General features: G+C 46.3%; 1 protein-coding gene across 1 annotated transcript in view; it reads right to left on the minus strand.

Moving 5' to 3' along the window:
- The window catches only part of MCOLN3 (mucolipin TRP cation channel 3), a 132782-nt gene extending 130043 nt beyond the window's left edge, over positions 1 to 2739 (minus strand). Inside the window, exon 1 of the mRNA XM_063427637.1 lies at positions 2609 to 2739. The gene's annotated coding sequence lies outside the window, so the exon portion shown is untranslated. The remainder of the gene's footprint in view (positions 1 to 2608) is intronic.
- Between the last annotated feature and the right edge of the window lie 16279 nt (positions 2740 to 19018).

Genomic DNA, 19018 nt, shown 5'->3' on the forward strand with positions numbered 1-19018 from the left:
TCTATGGGATGGCAAACTACTCACATGGAAGAAGATCCAGGAATAGGAGCTGACACTCTATGGGATGGCAAACTACTCACATGGAAGATCCAGGAATAGGAGCTCACACTCTATGGGATGGCAAACTACTCACATGGAAGATCCAGGAAAAGGGGCTTACACTCTATGGAATGGCAAACTACTCACATGGAAGATCTAGGAATAGGAGCTCATACTCTATGGGATGGCAAACTACTCACATGGAAGATCCAGGAAAAGGGGCTTACACTCTATGGGATGGCAAACTACTCACATGGAAGATCCAGGAATAGGAGCTGACACTCTATGGGATGGCAAACTACTCACATGGAAGATCCAGCAATAGGAGCTGACACTCTATGGGATGGCAAACTACTCACATGGAAGATCCAGGAATAGGAGCTCACACTCTATGGGATGGCAAACTACTCACATGGAAGAAGATCCAGGAATAGGAGCTGACACTCTATGGGATGGCAAACTACTCACATGGAAGAAGATCCAGGAATAGGAGCTCACACTCTATGGGATGGCAAACTACTCACATGGAAGATCCAGGAAAAGGGGCTTACACTCTATGGGATGGCAAACTACTCACATGGAAGATCTAGGAATAGGAGCTCACACTCTATGGGATGGCAAACTACTTACATGGAAGATCCAGGAAAAGGAGCTCACACTCTATGGGATGGCAAACTACTCACATGGAAGATCTAGGAATAGGAGCTGACACTCTATGGGATGGCAAACTACTCACATGGAAGATCCAGGAATAGGAGCTGGCACTCTATGGGATGGCAAACTACTCACATGGAAGATCCAGGAATAGGAGCTGACACTCTATGGGATGGCAAACTACTCACATGGAAGATCTAGGAATAGGAGCTCACACTCTATGGGATGGCAAACTACTCACATGGAAGAAGATCCAGGAATAGGAGCTGACACTCTATGGGATGGCAAACTACTCACATGGAAGAAGATCCAGGAATAGGAGCTGACACTCTATGGGATGGCAAACTACTCACATGGAAGAAGATCCAGGAATAGGAGCTCACACTCTATGGGATGGCAAACTACTCACATGGAAGAAGATCCAGGAATAGGAGCTGACACTCTATGGGATGGCAAACTACTCACATGGAAGATCCAGGAATAGGAGCTGACACTCTATGGGATGGCAAACTACTCACATGGAAGATCTAGGAATAGAAGCTGACACTCTATGGGATGGCAAACTACTCACATGGAAGATCTAGGAATAGGAGCTCATACTCTATGGGATGGCAAACTACTCACATGGAAGATCCAGGAATAGGAGCTGACACTCTATGGGATGGCAAACTACTCACATGGAAGATCCAGGAATAGGAGCTGACACTCTATGGGATGGCAAACTACTCACATGGAAGAAGATCCAGGAATAGGAGCTGACACTCTATGGGATGGCAAACTACTCACATGGAAGATCCAGGAATAGGAGCTGGCACTCTATGGGATGGCAAACTACTCACATGGAAGAAGATCCAGGAATAGGAGCTCATACTCTATGGGATGGCAAACTACTCACATGGAAGATCCAGGAATAGGAGCTGACACTCTATGGGATGGCAAACTACTCACATGGAAGATCCAGGAATAGGAGCTGGCACTCTATGGGATGGCAAACTACTCACATGGAAGAAGATCCAGGAATAGGAGCTGACACTCTATGGGATGGCAAACTACTCACATGGAAGATCCAGGAATAGGAGCTGACACTCTATGGGATGGCAAACTACTCACATGGAAGAAGATCCAGGAATAGGAGCTGACACTCTATGGGATGGCAAACTACTCACATGGAAGATCCAGGAATAGGAGCTGGCACTCTATGGGATGGCAAACTACTCACATGGAAGAAGATCCAGGAATAGGAGCTGACACTCTATGGGATGGCAAACTACTCACATGGAAGATCCAGGAATAGGAGCTGGCACTCTATGGGATGGCAAACTACTCACATGGAAGAAGATCCAGGAATAGGAGCTGACACTCTATGGGATGGCAAACTACTCACATGGAAGATCCAGGAATAGGAGCTGGCACTCTATGGGATGGCAAACTACTCACATGGAAGAAGATCCAGGAATAGGAGCTGACACTCTATGGGATGGCAAACTACTCACATGGAAGAAGATCCAGGAATAGGAGCTCACACTCTATGGGATGGCAAACTACTCACATGGAAGATCCAGGAATAGGAGCTGACACTCTATGGGATGGCAAACTACTCACATGGAAGAAGATCTAGGAATAGGAGCTGACACTCTATGGGATGGCAAACTAAAGTAACTGAATTTGAAGCATAGCTGACTTAGAGATTTTGTTTCAGTTTGGCTATTTATTCCTAAAATGTAAAATTCTCGTAGAAATCACTTTAAATTCCTGACAATTCTTGCTTTTGGAAAGAGCCGTGAATATTGTAAAATACAATAAAACAAGAAATTATATTAAAAAATGAATCTAAAACAAGACAGAAGTAAAGATTGTTAGTTATTAACTATTATTATTATTATATACTATTATTATTACCCCCCCCTATACTGACCGTCCAATCCGGAGCTAGAAGAACCAGTGCCGCTGCATCCAATAACCACATCTATTGGATAAACACTTCAAACAGGGGAAATCTGGTCCCAAGAGCTTACAGTCTACTTTATCAAGCAATCACAGAATGAAGAGAACAATGCTCTCTAACAGCTTCTAAAGGCAGCGGGATACACACAGTGCGAGGATTGGGGGACCTCTCGCAGCCCCTGTTTCCCTGTTTATTGCTCACTGATCAGATTATAGCCATGTCCCGCTCAGGGGGATGTAGAACAATAGGGCTCTGTCCAGGAAGAGGAGACTATACTTAGACTGTGATTAAAGACACAGTAATTACACACTGCACGCCCGACCACTCTCATTCCCAATCTTCTACTATTCACTTATTACATGCTGTTATACATCAAATAAATGAATCATTTGTAAGAAATGTGGATAAAGGACATATTCGCATTTGGTTGAGCACGTGGATGCACAAAGCAATAACACATAACTTTTATTAGATTGAGCTAATATTTAAAGCAATATTCAAGCATTGTGTCATGTGGAGACTGCAATGTTTGTTTAATAGAGGAGACTGCAACCACTGTGTCATGGGAAAGACTGCAAGCACTGTGTCATGGGGAGACTGCAAGCACTGTGTCATGGGGAGACTGCAAGCACTGTGTCATGGGGAGACTGCAACCACTGTGCCATGGGGAGACTGCAACCATTGTGTCATGGGAAAGACTGCAAGCACTGTGCCATGGGGAGACTGCAAGCACTGTGTCATGGGGAGACTGCAACCACTGTGCCATGGGGAGACTGCAACCATTGTGTCATGGGGAGACTGCAAGCACTGTGCCATGGGGAGACTGCCAGCACTGTGTCATGGGGAGACTGCAACCACTGTGCCATGGGGAGACTGCAATCACTGTGCCATGGGGAGACTGCAACCATTGTGTCATGGGGAGACTGCAAGCTCTGTGTCATGGGGAGACTGCAACCACTGTGCCATGGGGAGACTGCAACCATTGTGTCATGGGGAGACTGCAAGCACTGTGTCATGGGGAGACTGCAACCACTGTGCCATGGGGAGACTGCAACCATTGTGTCATGGGGAGACTGCAAGCACTGTGTCATGGGGAGACTGCAACCACTGTGCCATGGGGAGACTGCAACCATTGTGTCATGGGGAGACTGCAAGCACTGTGTCATGGGGAGACTGCCAGCACTGTGTCATGGGGAGACTGCCAGCACTGTGTCATGGGGAGACTGCAAGCACTGTGCCATGGGGAGACTGCCAGCACTGTGTCATGGGGAGACTGCAACCACTGTGCCATGGGGAGACTGCAACCATTGTGTCATGGGGAGACTGCAAGCACTGTGTCATGGGGAGACTGCAAGCACTGTGTCATGGGGAGACTGCAAGCACTGTGTCATGGGGAGACTGCAACCACTGTGCCATGGGGAGACTGCAACCATTGTGTCATGGGGAGACTGCAAGCACTGTGCCATGGGGAGACTGCCAGCACTGTGTCATGGGGAGACTGCAACCACTGTGCCATGGGGAGACTGCAACCATTGTGTCATGGGGAGACTGCAAGCACTGTGTCATGGGGAGACTGCAACCACTGTGCTATGGGGAGACTGCAACCATTGTGTCATGGGGAGACTGCAAGCACTGTGCCATGGGGAGACTGCCAGCACTGTGTCATGGGGAGACTGCAACCACTGTGCCATGGGGAGACTGCAACCATTGTGTCATGGGGAGACTGCAAGCACTGTGCCATGGGGAGACTGCCAGCACTGTGCCATGGGGAGACTGCCAGCACTGTGCCATGGGGAGACTGCAACCATTGTGTCATGGGGAGACTGCAAGCACTGTGTCATGGGGAGACTGCAACCACTGTGCCATGGGGAGACTGCAACCATTGTGTCATGGGGAGACTGCAAGCACTGTGTCATGGGGAGACTGCAACCACTGTGCCATGGGGAGACTGCAACCATTGTGTCATGGGGAGACTGCAAGCACTGTGTCATGGGGAGACTGCCAGCACTGTGTCATGGGGAGACTGCCAGCACTGTGTCATGGGGAGACTGCAAGCACTGTGCCATGGGGATACTGCACTCACTGTGTCATGGGGAGACTGCAACCACTGTGCCATGGGGAGACTGCAACCACTGTGTCATGGAAAGATTGCAAGCACGGTGCCATGGGGAGACTGCAACCACTGTGTCATTGGGAGACTGCAAGCACTGTGCCATGGGGATACTGCAAGCACTGTGCCAATAGGAGACTGCAAGCACTGTGCCATGGGGAGACTGCAACCACTGTGCCATGGGTAGACTGCAAGCACTGTGCCATGGGGAGACTGCAAGCACTGTGCCATGGGGAGACTGTACTCATTGTGTCATGGGGAAACTGCAACCACTGTGCCATGGGGAGACTGCAAGCACTGTGCCATGGGGAGACTGTACTCATTGTGTCATGGGGAAACTGCAACCACTGTGCCATGGGGAGACTGCAAGCACTGTGCCATGGGGAGACTGCAAGCACTGTGTCATGGGGAGACTGCCAGCCCTGTGTCATGGGGAGACTGCAAGCACTGTGCCATGGGGAGACTGCACTCACTGTGTCATGGGAAGACTGCAACCACTGTGCCATGGGGAGACTGCAACCACTGTGTCATGGAAAGACTGCAAGTACAGTGCCATGGGGAGACTGCAAGCACTGTGTCATGGGGAGACTGCAAGCACTGTGTCATGGGGAGACTGCAACCACTGTGCCATGGGGAGACTGCAACCATTGTGTCATGGGGAGACTGCAAGCACTGTGTCATGGGGATACTGCAACCACTGTGCCATGGGGAGACTGCAACCATTGTGTCATGGGAGACTGCAAGCACTGTGTCATGGGGAGACTGCCAGCACTGTGTCATGGGGAGACTGCCAGCACTGTGTCATGGGGAGACTGCACTCACTGTGTCATGGGGAGACTGCAACCACTGTGCCATGGGGAGACTGCAAGCACTGTGCCATGGAGAGACTGCAACCACTGTGCAATGGGGAGACTGTACTCATTGTGTCATTGGGAGACTGCAAGCATTGTGCCATGGGGAGACTGCACACATTGTGTCATGGGGAGACTGCAAGCACTGTGCCATGGGGAGACTGCAAGCACTGTGTCATGGGGAGACTGCAAGCACTGTGTCATAGGAGAGACTGCAACCACTGTGCCATGGGGAGACTGCAAGCACTGTGCCATGGGGAGACTGCAACCACTGTGCCATGGGGAGACTGCAACCACTGTGCTATGGGGAGACTGCAACCATTGTGTCATGGGGAGACTGCAAGCACTGTGCCATGGGGAGACTGCCAGCACTGTGTCATGGGGAGACTGCAACCACTGTGCCATGGGGAGACTGCAACCATTGTGTCATGGGGAGACTGCAAGCACTGTGCCATGGGGAGACTGCCAGCACTGTGCCATGGGGAGACTGCCAGCACTGTGCCATGGGGAGACTGCAACCATTGTGTCATGGGGAGACTGCAAGCACTGTGCCATGGGGAGACTGCAAGCACTGTGTCATGGGGAGACTGCCAGCCCTGTGTCATGGGGAGACTGCAAGCACTGTGCCATGGGGAGACTGCACTCACTGTGTCATGGGAAGACTGCAACCACTGTGCCATGGGGAGACTGCAACCACTGTGTCATGGAAAGACTGCAAGTACAGTGCCATGGGGAGACTGCAAGCACTGTGTCATGGGGAGACTGCAAGCACTGTGTCATGGGGAGACTGCAACCACTGTGCCATGGGGAGACTGCAACCATTGTGTCATGGGGAGACTGCAAGCACTGTGTCATGGGGATACTGCAACCACTGTGCCATGGGGAGACTGCAACCATTGTGTCATGGGAGACTGCAAGCACTGTGTCATGGGGAGACTGCCAGCACTGTGTCATGGGGAGACTGCCAGCACTGTGTCATGGGGAGACTGCAAGCACTGTGCCATGGGGAGACTGCACTCACTGTGTCATGGGGAGACTGCAACCACTGTGCCATGGGGAGACTGCAAGCACTGTGCCATGGAGAGACTGCAACCACTGTGCCATGGGGAGACTGTACTCATTGTGTCATTGGGAGACTGCAAGCATTGTGCCATGGGGAGACTGCACACATTGTGTCATGGAGAGACTGCAAGCACTGTGCCATGGGGAGACTGCAAGCACTGTGTCATGGGGAGACTGCAAGCACTGTGTCATCGGGAGACTGCAAGCACTGTGTCATAGGAGAGACTGCAACCACTGTGCCATGGGGAGACTGCAAGCACTGTGCCATGGGGAGACTGCAACCACTGTGCCATGGGGAGACTGCAACCACTGTGTCATGTGGAGACTGCAACCACTGTGCCATGGGGAGACTGCAACCACCGTGCCATGGGGAGACTGTACTCATTGTGTCATGGGGAGACTGCAAGCACTGTGCCATGGGGAGACAGCACACATTGTGTCATGGGGAGACTGCAAGCACTGTGCCATGGGGAGACTGCACACATTGTGTCATGGGGAGACTGCAAGCACTGTGCCATGGAGAGACTGCACACATTGTGTCATGGGGAGACTGCAAGCACTGTGCCATGGGGAGACTGCAACCACTGTGTCATAGGGAGACTGAACTCACTGTGCCATGGGGAGACTGAACTTACTGTGCCATGGGGAGACTGCAAGCACTGTGTCATGGGGAGACTGCAAGCACTGTGTCATGAGAGAGACTGCAACCACTGTGCCATGGGGAGACTGTACTTATTGTGCCATGGGGAGACTGCAAGCACTGTGCCATGGGGAGACTGCACACATTGTGTCATGGGGAGACTGCAAGCACTGTGCCATGGGGAGACTGCAACCACTGTGTCATGGGGAGACTGCAACCACTGTGTCATGGGGAGACTGCAACCACTGTGTCATGGGGAGACTGCAACCACTGTGTCATGGGGAGACTGCACTCACTGTGCCATGGGGAGACTGCAAGCACTGTGCCATGGAGAAACTACAAGCACTGTGTCATGGGGAGAGACTGCAAGCCCTGTGCCATGGGGAGACTGCAACCACTGTGCCATGGTGAGACTGCAAGCACTGTCATGGGGAGACTGTACTCATTGTGTCATGGGGAGACTGCAACCACTGTGTCATGGGGAGACTGCAAGCACTGTGTCACGGGGAGACTGCAAGCACTGTGTCATGGGGAGACTGCAACCACTGTGCCATGGGACGACTGCAAGCATTGTGTCAATGGAGAGACTGCAAGCACTGTGTCATGGGAGAGACTGCACTCTTTGTGTCAATGGAGAGACTGCACTCATTGTGTCATGGGGAGACTGTACTCATTGTGCCATGGGGAGACTGCAACCACTGTGTCATGGGGAGACTGCAACCACTGTGTCATTGGGAGACTGCAAGCACTGTGTCAATGGGAAGACTGGAAGCACTGTGTCATGGGAGAGACTGCACTCATTATGTCAATAGAGAGATTGCATTTTGTCATGGGAGAGACTGCGAGCACTGTGTCATGGAGAGACTGCACTCATTGTGTCATGGGAGAGACTGCGAGCACTGTGTCATGGGGAGACTGCAACCACTGTGCCATGGGGAGACTGCAACCACTGTGTCAATGGAGAGACTGCACTCATTGTGTCATGGGAGAGACTGCAAGCACTTTCTCATGGGAGAGACTGCAACCACTGTGTCATGGGGAGACTGTACTCATTGTGTCATGGGGAGACTGCAACCACTGTGTCATGGGGAGACTGCAAGCACTGTGTCATGGGGAGACTGCAAGCACTGTGCCATGGGGAGACTGCAAGCACTGTGTCATGGGGAGACTGCAACCACTGTGCCATGGGAAGACTGCAAGCATTGTGTCAATGGAGAGACTGCAAGCACTGTGTCACGGGAGAGACTGCACTCATTGTGTCAATGGAGAGACTGCACTCATTGTGTCATGGGAGAGACTGCACTCATTGTGTCATGGGAGAGACTGCAAGCACTGTGTCATGGGAGAGACTCTACACATTGTGTCATGGGAGAGACTGCACTCATTGTGTCATGGGAGAGACTGCAACCACTGTGCCGTGGGGAGACTGCAACCACTGTGTCATGGGGTGACTGCAACTACTGTGTCATGGGGAGACTGTACTCATTGTGTCCTGGGGAGACTGTACTCATTGTGTCATGGGAGAGACTGCAATCACTGTGTCATGGGGAGACTGTACTCATTGTGTCAATGGAGAGACTGCACTCATTGTGTCATGGGAGAGACTGCAAGCACTGTGTCATGGGAGAGACTGCAAGCACTGTTTCATAAGGAGACTCTACACATTGTGTCATGGGAGAGACTGCACTCACTGTGTCATGGGAGGGACTGCACTCACTGTGTCATGGGAGAGACTGCACACATTGTGTCATGGGAGAGACTGCACACAGTGTGTCATGGGGAGACTGCAAGCACTGTGTCATGGGAGAGACTGCAAGCACTGTGTCATGGCAAAGAATGAGATCATTGTGTCTTGCGGAGACTGCAATGTTTGTGTAATAGAGGAGACTGCAACCACTGTGTCATGGGGAGACTGCACTTATTTTGTCAAGGGAGAGACTGCAAGCACTGTGTCATGGGATAGACTGCACTCATTGCATCATGGAAGAGACTGCAAGTGCTGTGTAAGAGAGGAAACTGCAACCACTGTGTCATGGGGAGACTGCAAGCACTGTGTAATATAGTAGACTGCACTCAATGTGTGATGGAGGAGACTGCAGTCATTGTGTCATGGCTGAGACTGCAATCATTGTGTCATGGTGGAGACTGCAATCATTGTGTCATGGGGGAGACTGCAATAATTGTGTCATGGGGGAGACTGCAATAATTGTGTCATGGGGGAGACTGCAATAATTGTGTCATGGAGAGACTGCAACAAATGGAGGAAACTGCAATCATTGTGTTATGGGGAGAGTGCAAATATTGTGTTATGGGGAGAATGCAATCAATGTGTTATGGAGGATACTGCAACCACTGTGTCACAGAGTGCCTGAAATCAATGTGTCATGGAGGAGACTGCAACACTTGTGTTATGGAGAAGACTGCAACGATTGTGTAATGGAGGAGACTGCAACGATTGTGTAATGGAGGAGACTGCAACAATTGTGTAATGGAGGAGACTACAACAATTGTGTAATGGAGGAGACTGCAAATAATGTGTTATGGGGGAGACTGCAATCATGTATTCCTGACCCTATAGTGTTAACACCACCTGGGCCCCTCATGCCTCCCTAAAAATAGTAAAATCTTACTTGTATCCAAGCCTGAAGCTGTAACTCTGCATGCTGTTTGCCTCAGAATAACAAGCAGTCTGCTGACATCATCTGAAGTGGTGGCCTGATCCAATCACATTGCTTCTCCAAAGAATTGGCTGAGACTGACAAGGAGGCAGATCAAGGGCAGAGCCAGCACAATTCAAACACAGCCCTGGCCAATCAGCATCTCCTCAAAGAGATGGATTGAATCAATGAATCTCTATGAGGAAAGTTCAGTGTCTGCATGCAGAGGGAGGAGATACTGAATGTTTGGAAGCATTTTAGGCAGCCATGACCCAGGAAGGATCTCTAACAGCCATCTGAGGACTGGCCAGTGGAGTTATCACTAGGCTGTAATGTAAACACTGCATTTTCTCTGAAAAGACAGTGTTTAAAGCAAAAAGCCTGAAGGTAATGATTCTACTCACCAGAACAAATTCAATAAGCTGTAGTTGTTCTGGTGACTCTCCATAGTGTCCTTTTAAAGTCAAATCTTTGTGGAGTGTGACAAGGAAAATGTGGAAGCTTTATGGGTAGATATCTGCTGGGGGCAAACAAAGGGAAATCAAATATTAATTGGGATGTGTTATAAAGCACCTAGTGTAAATATGAAAGAGGAAGAACAGGTGTTATAGCAAATTGGGAAAGCTGCAAATCGAGGTAACACGTTAATTATTGGAGATTTTAATTACCCGGACATAAATTGGGATAGAGCAGTGATGGCGAACTTATGGCACGCGTGCCACAGTTGGCACGCCGGGCCCTCTCTATGAGCACGCGGCCATAGGTCGCCGGGGGAGGGAGCCACTGGCTGCCTGCATCATTGCAGTGTAGGCACCTGCCTGTATTCAGCAGTCTGTCTGTATGTGTATTCAGCAATCTGTGTATGTATTTAACAGTCTGTGTGTGTTTGTGTGTGTGTATTCAGCAGTCTGTGTGTATTCAGTGGAATGTGTGTGTGTATTCAGTAGTCGTATGTATGTGTATTCAGCAGTCTGTGTCTGTGAGTGTGTATGTATTCAGCAGTGTGTGTATTCAGCGGACTGTGTGTGTGTGTATGTATTCAGCAATCTGTGTGTACTCAGTAGTGTGTGTATTCAACGGACTGTGTGTGTGTATATTCAGCAGTCTCTGTGTATTCAGCAGACTGTATGTATTCAGCAGTCTGTGTGTGTGTGTACTCAGCAGTCTGTCTGTATGTGTATTCAGCAGTCTCTGTGTGTGTGTGTGTGTGTATGTACTGCATTTGTTGGAGATACTAATAAATACAGTATAAGCTTAATTTTATCTATTTATATCATTATATCATTGAACTCTCTGTTGTGTTCTTTTTTTAAAACAAAAGTTGTTAATTAGTTCGGACAACTGTACGAGTTGTTTTTTCTAAACTTAAACCTCAGTATTCAGGTTTAATTGCAGTGTTGGCACTTTGAGGAAAAAAAAGTTGGCATGTATTGCGGTTTGGGCACTCGGGCTCAAAAAGATTCACCATCACTGGGACAGAGGGACTAGTATTTCAGCAAGGGGAATCAGGTTTTTGAATGTGTTAAATGACACCTTCATGTCACAACTGGTACAAACACCAACAAAAAGGATACTTGTCTGGATCTCGTTCTAACAAACAATGTTGATCTTTTGACCAACATTCAAGTGGGGGAGCATTTGGGAAATAGTGATCACAATATGGTCATTTTTTAAATAAACTCAAAAAAGCAAAAGCACATGGGGTATACTAAAACATCTGATTTAAAAAAAGTGAATTTAAATAAGATTAGGGCAGCTCTACAACATATTGACTGGCATAAACTCCTTAGTGAAAAAAACACTGAGGATAAATGGAAACTATTCAAACAAATATTATAAAGGTACATTTCTTAGTATGTACCATTGGGTAATAAATATAAAAGAAAAACTGAAACCAATGTGGCTTAGTAGAGAAGTAAAACAAGAGATTAAAAATAAGAAAATGGCATTTAAATCGGACAAATCAGAGGCATCCTATAAAATATATAAGGAAGCCCATAATGCTTGCAAAAGGGCAATTAAAGTGCCAAAACTAGAAAATGAGAAATTGATAGCCAAAGAATGCAAAACCAACCCCAAAATGTATTTCAAGTACATTAATTCTAAAAAAATAAATAAAAAGGGACACTGGAAAGAAACAGAGATGGGTCTGAATATATTAATGTGGATCCTGTGGCAAGAGATATGCAAATGATTGCTGCAAAAAACTTGTGATTGAATGACTTGAAACAAGGTGCTACAGCAGTTAAAGAAAGTTAATGTAAATAAAGCTCCAGGGCCTGAAGGTATTCACCCACGAGTACTTAAGGAGCCAAGTGGGGAATTAAGTGAACCTCTGTATTTAATCTTTAAAGATTCTTTTGTTTCAGGTATTGTACCGGAGGACTGGAGACGTCGTTCCTATATTTAAAAAGGGTTCAAAATCCTTGCCTGGAAATTATAGACCTGTGAGCTATTAAGGGATAATATTCAAGAATTCATTTTGAAGAACTGCGTTATTAGCAATAATCAGCATGGTTTTATGAAACATAGGTAATGTCAAACTAACCTAATTGCATTCTACGAAGAAGTAGAAGTATAGATCAGGGTGTTGCAGTGGATGTGATCTACTTGGATTTTGCCGAAGCATTTGATACTGTTTATCACAATAGGTTAGTCTTGAAACTAAAAGAAATTTGTTTAGATGAATATTCTTGTTATTGGGTAGAACATTGGCTTAAGGATAGAGTACAACAAGTTGCCGTTAATGGTCAATTTTCAGGCTGGACAAAAGTGGTAAGTGGTGTCCCTCAGGGTTCTGTTTTGGGACCGCTTCTATTTAACCTATTTATAAATGATCTTGAAATAGGCATTGAAAGCCATGTTTCAGTGTTTGCAGATGACACAAAATTTTGTAAAGTAATAAAATGTGAGCAGGATATTGCTTTGCTGCAGAGGGATTTGGATAGATTGGGGGACTGGGCACTAAAATGGCAGATGAAATTTAATGTAGATAACTCTCGCAGTTTGTCTGTCTCTCACTCTCAGTCAGTCTGTCTGTCTCACACTCTCAGTCTGTCTCTCTTGCAGTCTGTCTCTCACTCTCAGTCTGTCTGTCACTCTCTTTCACAGTTTGTCTCACTCTGTCTCTCACTCTGTCTCTCAATATCTCTGTCAGTCTGTCCATCACTCTCACTCTGTCTGTCTGTCTCTCACTCTGTCAGTCTGTCTCTCACTGTCTCTCAGTCAGTCTGTCTCTCACTCTCAGTCTGTCTGTCTCTCACTCTCTTTCGCAGTTTGTCTCACTCTGTCTGTCTCTCACTTTCAGTCTGTCTCTCAATATTTCTCTCAGTCAGTCTGTCCATCACTCTCACTCAGTCTGTCTCTCACTGTCTCTCAGTCGATTGTCGGAGGTACTCAGTCGAAGTGCCAGCGTTCCGTCACAGTCTCTCACTCTCAGTCTGTCTGTCTCTCAATATCTCTCTCAGTCAGTCTGTCTCTCACTCTCAGTATGTCAGTCTCTCACTCAGTCTCTCTCTCACTCTGTCTCTCAGTCAGTCAGTCTCTCACTCTCAGTCAGTCTGTCTCTCAGTCTGTCTCTCAGGCAGTCTGTCTGTCTCTCACGGTCTCACTCTCAGTCTGTCTGTCTCTCACTGTCTGTCTCTCACTGTTTCTCAGTCTGTCAGTCAGTCTCTCAGTCTGTCTGTCTCTCAATATCTCTCTCCGTCTGTCTCTCAATCAGTCTGTCTGTCTCTCAGTCAGTTACTCTCTCACAGCCAGCCAGTCACTCACTGTCTCTCAGTCTGTCTGTCTCACACTCTCAGTCTGTCTGTCTCTCACTGCCTCTCAGTCTGTCTCTCAATATCTCTCTCAGTCTGTCTCTCAATATCTCTCTCAGTCTGTCTCTCAATATCTCTCACTGTCTGTCTGTCTGACTCTCAGTCTGTCTGTCTCTCACTGTCTGTCTGTCTGTCTCACTCTCAGTCTGTCAGTCTGTCAGTCTCTCAATATCTCTCTCAGTCTGTCTCTCAATCAGTCTGTCTGTCACTCTGTCTGTCTCTCTCTCTCAGTCTGTCTCTCTCGCAGTTTGACTCTCACTCTCATTCTGTCCGTCTCTCTGTCTGTCTGTCTCTCACTCACAGTCATTCTGTCTCTGGCGGTCTGTCTCTCAGTCAGTCAGTCTCTCAGTCAGTCAGTCTCTCTCACTTTCTGTCTCTCAGTCTCTCTCTCACTGTCTGTCTCTCAGTCAGTCAGTCAGTATATCAGTCAGTCAGTATCTGAGTCAGTATATATATCAGTCAGTCAGTCAGTATCTCAGTGTCAGTCAGTCAGTGTGTCGGTCAGTCAGTCAGTATATCAGTGTCAGTCAGTCAGTATCTCAGTGTCACTCAGTATCTCAGTGTCAGTCAGTCAGTATATCAGTCAGTCAGTCAGTATATCAGTATATCAGTATATCAGTCAGTCAGTCAGTATATCAGTATATCAGTCAGTCAGTCAGTATATCAGTATATCAGTCAGTTAGTCAGTATATCAGTCAGTCAGTCAGTCAGTCAGTCAGTATATCAGTCAGTCAGTCAGTATATCAGTCAGTCAGTCAGTATATCAGTCAGTCAGTCAGTATATCAGTATATCAGTCAGTCAGTATATCAGTCAGTCAGTCAGTATATCAGTAAGTCAGTCAGTCAGTATATCAGTATATCAGTCAGTCAGTATATCAGTCAGTCAGTCAGTATCTCAGTCAGTCAGTCAGTATCTCAGTCAGTCAGTCAGTATCTCAGTCAGTCAGTCAGTATATCAGTCAGTCAGTCAGTATATCAGTCAGTCAGTCAGTATATCAGTATATCAGTCAGTCAGTATATCAGTCAGTCAGTCAGTATATCAGTCAGTCAGTCAGTCAGTATATCAGTCAGTCAGTCAGTATATCAGTCAGTCAGTCAGTATATCAGTCAGTCAGTCAGTATATCAGTATATCAGTCAGTCAGTATATCAGTCAGTCAGTCAGTATATCAGTCAGTCAGTCAGTCAGTATATCAGTCAGTCAGTCAGTCAGTATATCAGTCAGTCAGTATATCAGTCAGTCAGTATATCAGTATATCAGTCAGTCAGTATATCAGTCAGTCAGTATATCAGTCAGTCAGTCAGTATATCAGTCAGTCAGTATATCAGTATGTCAGTTAGTATATCAGTCAGTCGGTCAGTATATCAGTCAGTCAGTCAGTATATCAGTCAGTCAGTCAGTATCTCAGTCAGTATTTCAGTCAGTCAGTCAGTCGGTTACTCAGTCAGTCAGTCAGTGTGTCAGTCAGTATATCAGTCAGTCAGTCAGTCAGTATATCAGTCAGTCAGTCAGTATATATATATCAGTCAGTCAGTCAGCCAGTCAGTATCTCAGTGTCAGTCAGTCAGTGTGTCGGTCAGTCAGTCAGTATCTCAATGTCACTCAGTATCTCAGTGTCAGTCAGTCAGTATATCAGTCAGTCAGTCTATCAGTCAGTCAGTCTATCAGTCAGTCAGTCAGTCAGTATATATATCAGTCAGTCAGTCAGCCAGTCAGTATCTCAGTGTCAGTCAGTATCTCAATGTCACTCAGTATCTCAGTGTCAGTCAGTCAGTATATCAGTCAGTCAGTCAGTATATCAGTCAGTCAGTCAGTATAACAGTCAGTCAGTCACTATATCAGTATATCAGTCAGTCAGTCACTATATCAGTATATCAGTCAGTCAGTATATCAGTATATCAGTCAGTCAGTCAGTATATCAGTATATCAGTCAGTCAGTCAGTCAGTATATCAGTCAGTCAGTCAGTATATCAGTCAGTCAGTCAGTATATCAGTATATCAGTCAGTCAGTCAGTATATCAGTAAGTCAGTCAGTCAGTATATCAGTATATCAGTCAGTCAGTATATCAGTCAGTCAGTATCTCAGTCAGTCAGTCAGTATATCAGTCAGTCAGTCAGTATATCAGTCAGTCAGTCAGTATATCAGTCAGTCAGTATATCAGTTAGTCAGTCAGTATATCAGTCAGTCAGTCAGTATATCAGTCAGTCAGTATATCAGTCAGTCAGTATATCAGTATATCAGTCAGTCAGTATATCAGTATATCAGTCAGTCAGTATATCAGTCAGTCAGTCAGTATATCAGTCAGTCAGTCAGTATATCAGTCAGTCAGTCAGTATATCAGTCAGTCAGTCAGTATATCAGTCAGTCAGTATATCAGTTAGTCAGTCAGTATATCAGTCAGTCAGTCAGTATATCAGTCAGTCAGTCAGTATATCAGTCAGTCAGTATATCAGTCAGTCAGTCAGTCAGTATATCAGTATATCAGTCAGTCAGTATATCAGTCAGTCAGTCAGTCAGTATATCAGTATATCAGTCAGTCAGTATATCAGTATATCAGTCAGTCAGTATATCAGTATATCAGTCAGTCAGTATATCAGTCAGTCAGTCAGTATATCAGTCAGTCAGTATATCAGTATGTCAGTTAGTATATCAGTATATCAGTCAGTCGGTCAGTATATCAGTCAGTCAGTCAGTATATCAGTCAGTCAGTCAGTATTTCAGTCAGTCAGTCAGTCGGTTACTCAGTCAGTCAGTCAGTGTGTCAGTCAGTATATCAGTCAGTCAGTCAGTCAGTATATCAGTCAGTCAGTCAGTATATATATATCAGTCAGTCAGTCAGCCAGTCAGTATCTCAGTGTCAGTCAGTCAGTCAGTGTGTCGGTCAGTCAGTCAGTATCTCAATGTCACTCAGTATCTCAGTGTCAGTCAGTCAGTATATCAGTCAGTCAGTCAGTATATCAGTCAGTCAGTCAGTATATCAGTATATCAGTATATCAGTCAGTCAGTATATCAGTATATCAGTCAGTCAGTATATCAGTCAGTCAGTCAGTATATCAGTCAGTCAGTCTATCAGTCAGTCAGTATATCAGTCAGTCAGTCAGTATATCAGTCAGTCAGTATATCAGTATGTCAGTTAGTATATCAGTATATCAGTCAGTCGGTCAGTATATCAGTCAGTCAGTCAGTATATCAGTCAGTATCTCAGTCAGTCAGTCAGTATCTCAGTCAGTATTTCAGTCAGTCAGTCAGTCGGTTACTCAGTCAGTCAGTCAGTGTGTCAGTCAGTATATCAGTCAGTCAGTCAGTCAGTATATCAGTCAGTCAGTCAGTATATATATATCAGTCAGTCAGTCAGCCAGTCAGTATCTCAGTGTCAGTCAGTCAGTGTGTCGGTCAGTCAGTCAGTATCTCAATGTCACTCAGTATCTCAGTGTCAGTCAGTCAGTATATCAGTCAGTCAGTCAGTATATCAGTCAGTCAGTCAGTCTATCAGTCAGTCAGTCAGTCTATCAGTCAGTCAGTCTATCAGTCAGTCAGTATATATATCAGTCAGTCAGTCAGCCAGTCAGTATCTCAGTGTCAGTCAGTCAGTGTGTCGGTCAGTCAGTCAGTATCTCAATGTCACTCAGTATCTCAGTGTCAGTCAGTCAGTATATCAGTCAGTCAGTCAGTATATCAGTCAGTCAGTCAGTATAACAGTCAGTCAGTCACTATATCAGTATATCAGTCAGTCAGTCACTATATCAGTATATCAGTCAGTCAGTCAGTATATCAGTATATCAGTCAGTCAGTCAGTATATCAGTCAGTCAGTCAGTATATCAGTCAGTCAGTCAGTCAATCAGTATATCAGTCAGTCAGTATCTCAGTCAGTATCTCAGTGTGTCAGTCAGTCAGTAGATCAGTCAGTCAGTATATCAGTCAATCAGTCAGTATATCAGTATATCAGTCAGTCAGTATATCAGTTAGTCAGTCAGTCAGTGTGTCAGTCAGTATCTCAGTCAGTCAGTCAGTATCTCAGTGTCAGTCAGTCTGTCAGTCAGTATATCAGTCAGTATATCAGTCAGTATATCAGTCAGTATATATATCAGTCAGTCAGTCAGTCAGTATATCAGTCAGTCAGTCAGTATATCAGTCAGTCAGTCAGTATATCAGTCAGTCAGTCTGTATATCAGTCAGTCAGTCTGTATATCAGTCAGTCTGTCTGTATATCAGTCAGTCTGTCTGTATATCAGTCTGTCTGTATATCAGTCAGTCTGTCTGTATATCAGTCAGTCTGTCTGTATATCAGTCAGTCAGTCAGTATATCAGTCAATCAGTCAGTCAGTATATCAGTCAGTATATCAGTATATCAGTCAGTCAGTATATCAGTATATCAGTCAGTCAGTATATGTCAGTCAGTCAGTATCTCAGTCAGTCAGTTAGTATCTCAGTCAGTCAGTATCTCAGTCACTCAGTCAGTATCTCAGTCAGTCAGTCAGTATATCAGTATATCAGTCAGTCAGTCAGTATATCAGTCAGTCAGTCAGTATCTCAGTCAGTCAGTCAGTATCTCAGTCAGTATATCAGTCAGTCAGTCAGTATATCAGTCAGTCAGTCTGTATATCAGTCAGTCAGTATATCAGTCCGTCAGTGTGGCAGAAGCAGCCACAAGAGACTTTTGCACTAAGTATGACATTGTATTTACACTGTATGTCTAATGTAATCGGTACCCGAACCAGAAACTCTTAGCCGGTTCGGGAACCGATTAAAGTACCGAAAGAAAGACCACCCTGCTGTGGTCGTGTGCCTCACCTTAGGGGAAGGCAACAATGTTGCAAGTATTAGCAATTGGGTTCGTGTGTGGCCGCCGTTCGCATACCGAACACGTGGCGGCGGCCATCTTAACCGCCGCTCGGTAGGATGAATCCCCCAGACTAGGGGATTCATCCGAATGCAGAATTAGAGCCGGATGGCTAAACTGTTCGGTACTTTTTGTTCATTGAAATAGACCGACCGCAGGGCCAGAATTCATGGAGCTGTTTTCGGCTACCAAATCCCTGCGGTCGGTCAAAACTTTAACTGTCTGTAACTCCCGAACCCCTGGTCCGATCTGGGTGAATTTTGAGTATGTTGCTCACCCAGATCAGACCTACCAGGGGACCCCTTATTTGTCTCCGTATCCCCTGTATTTAGGGGACATCCAGAAAATGGAGAAAACTCTGTTCCCACTAATGAGTTTAACTGTTAATCTAAGGGGAGGAG

This window comes from Pelobates fuscus, chromosome 7, assembly GCF_036172605.1.
Source record: "Pelobates fuscus isolate aPelFus1 chromosome 7, aPelFus1.pri, whole genome shotgun sequence".
Classification (NCBI taxonomy): Eukaryota; Metazoa; Chordata; class Amphibia; order Anura; family Pelobatidae; genus Pelobates; species Pelobates fuscus.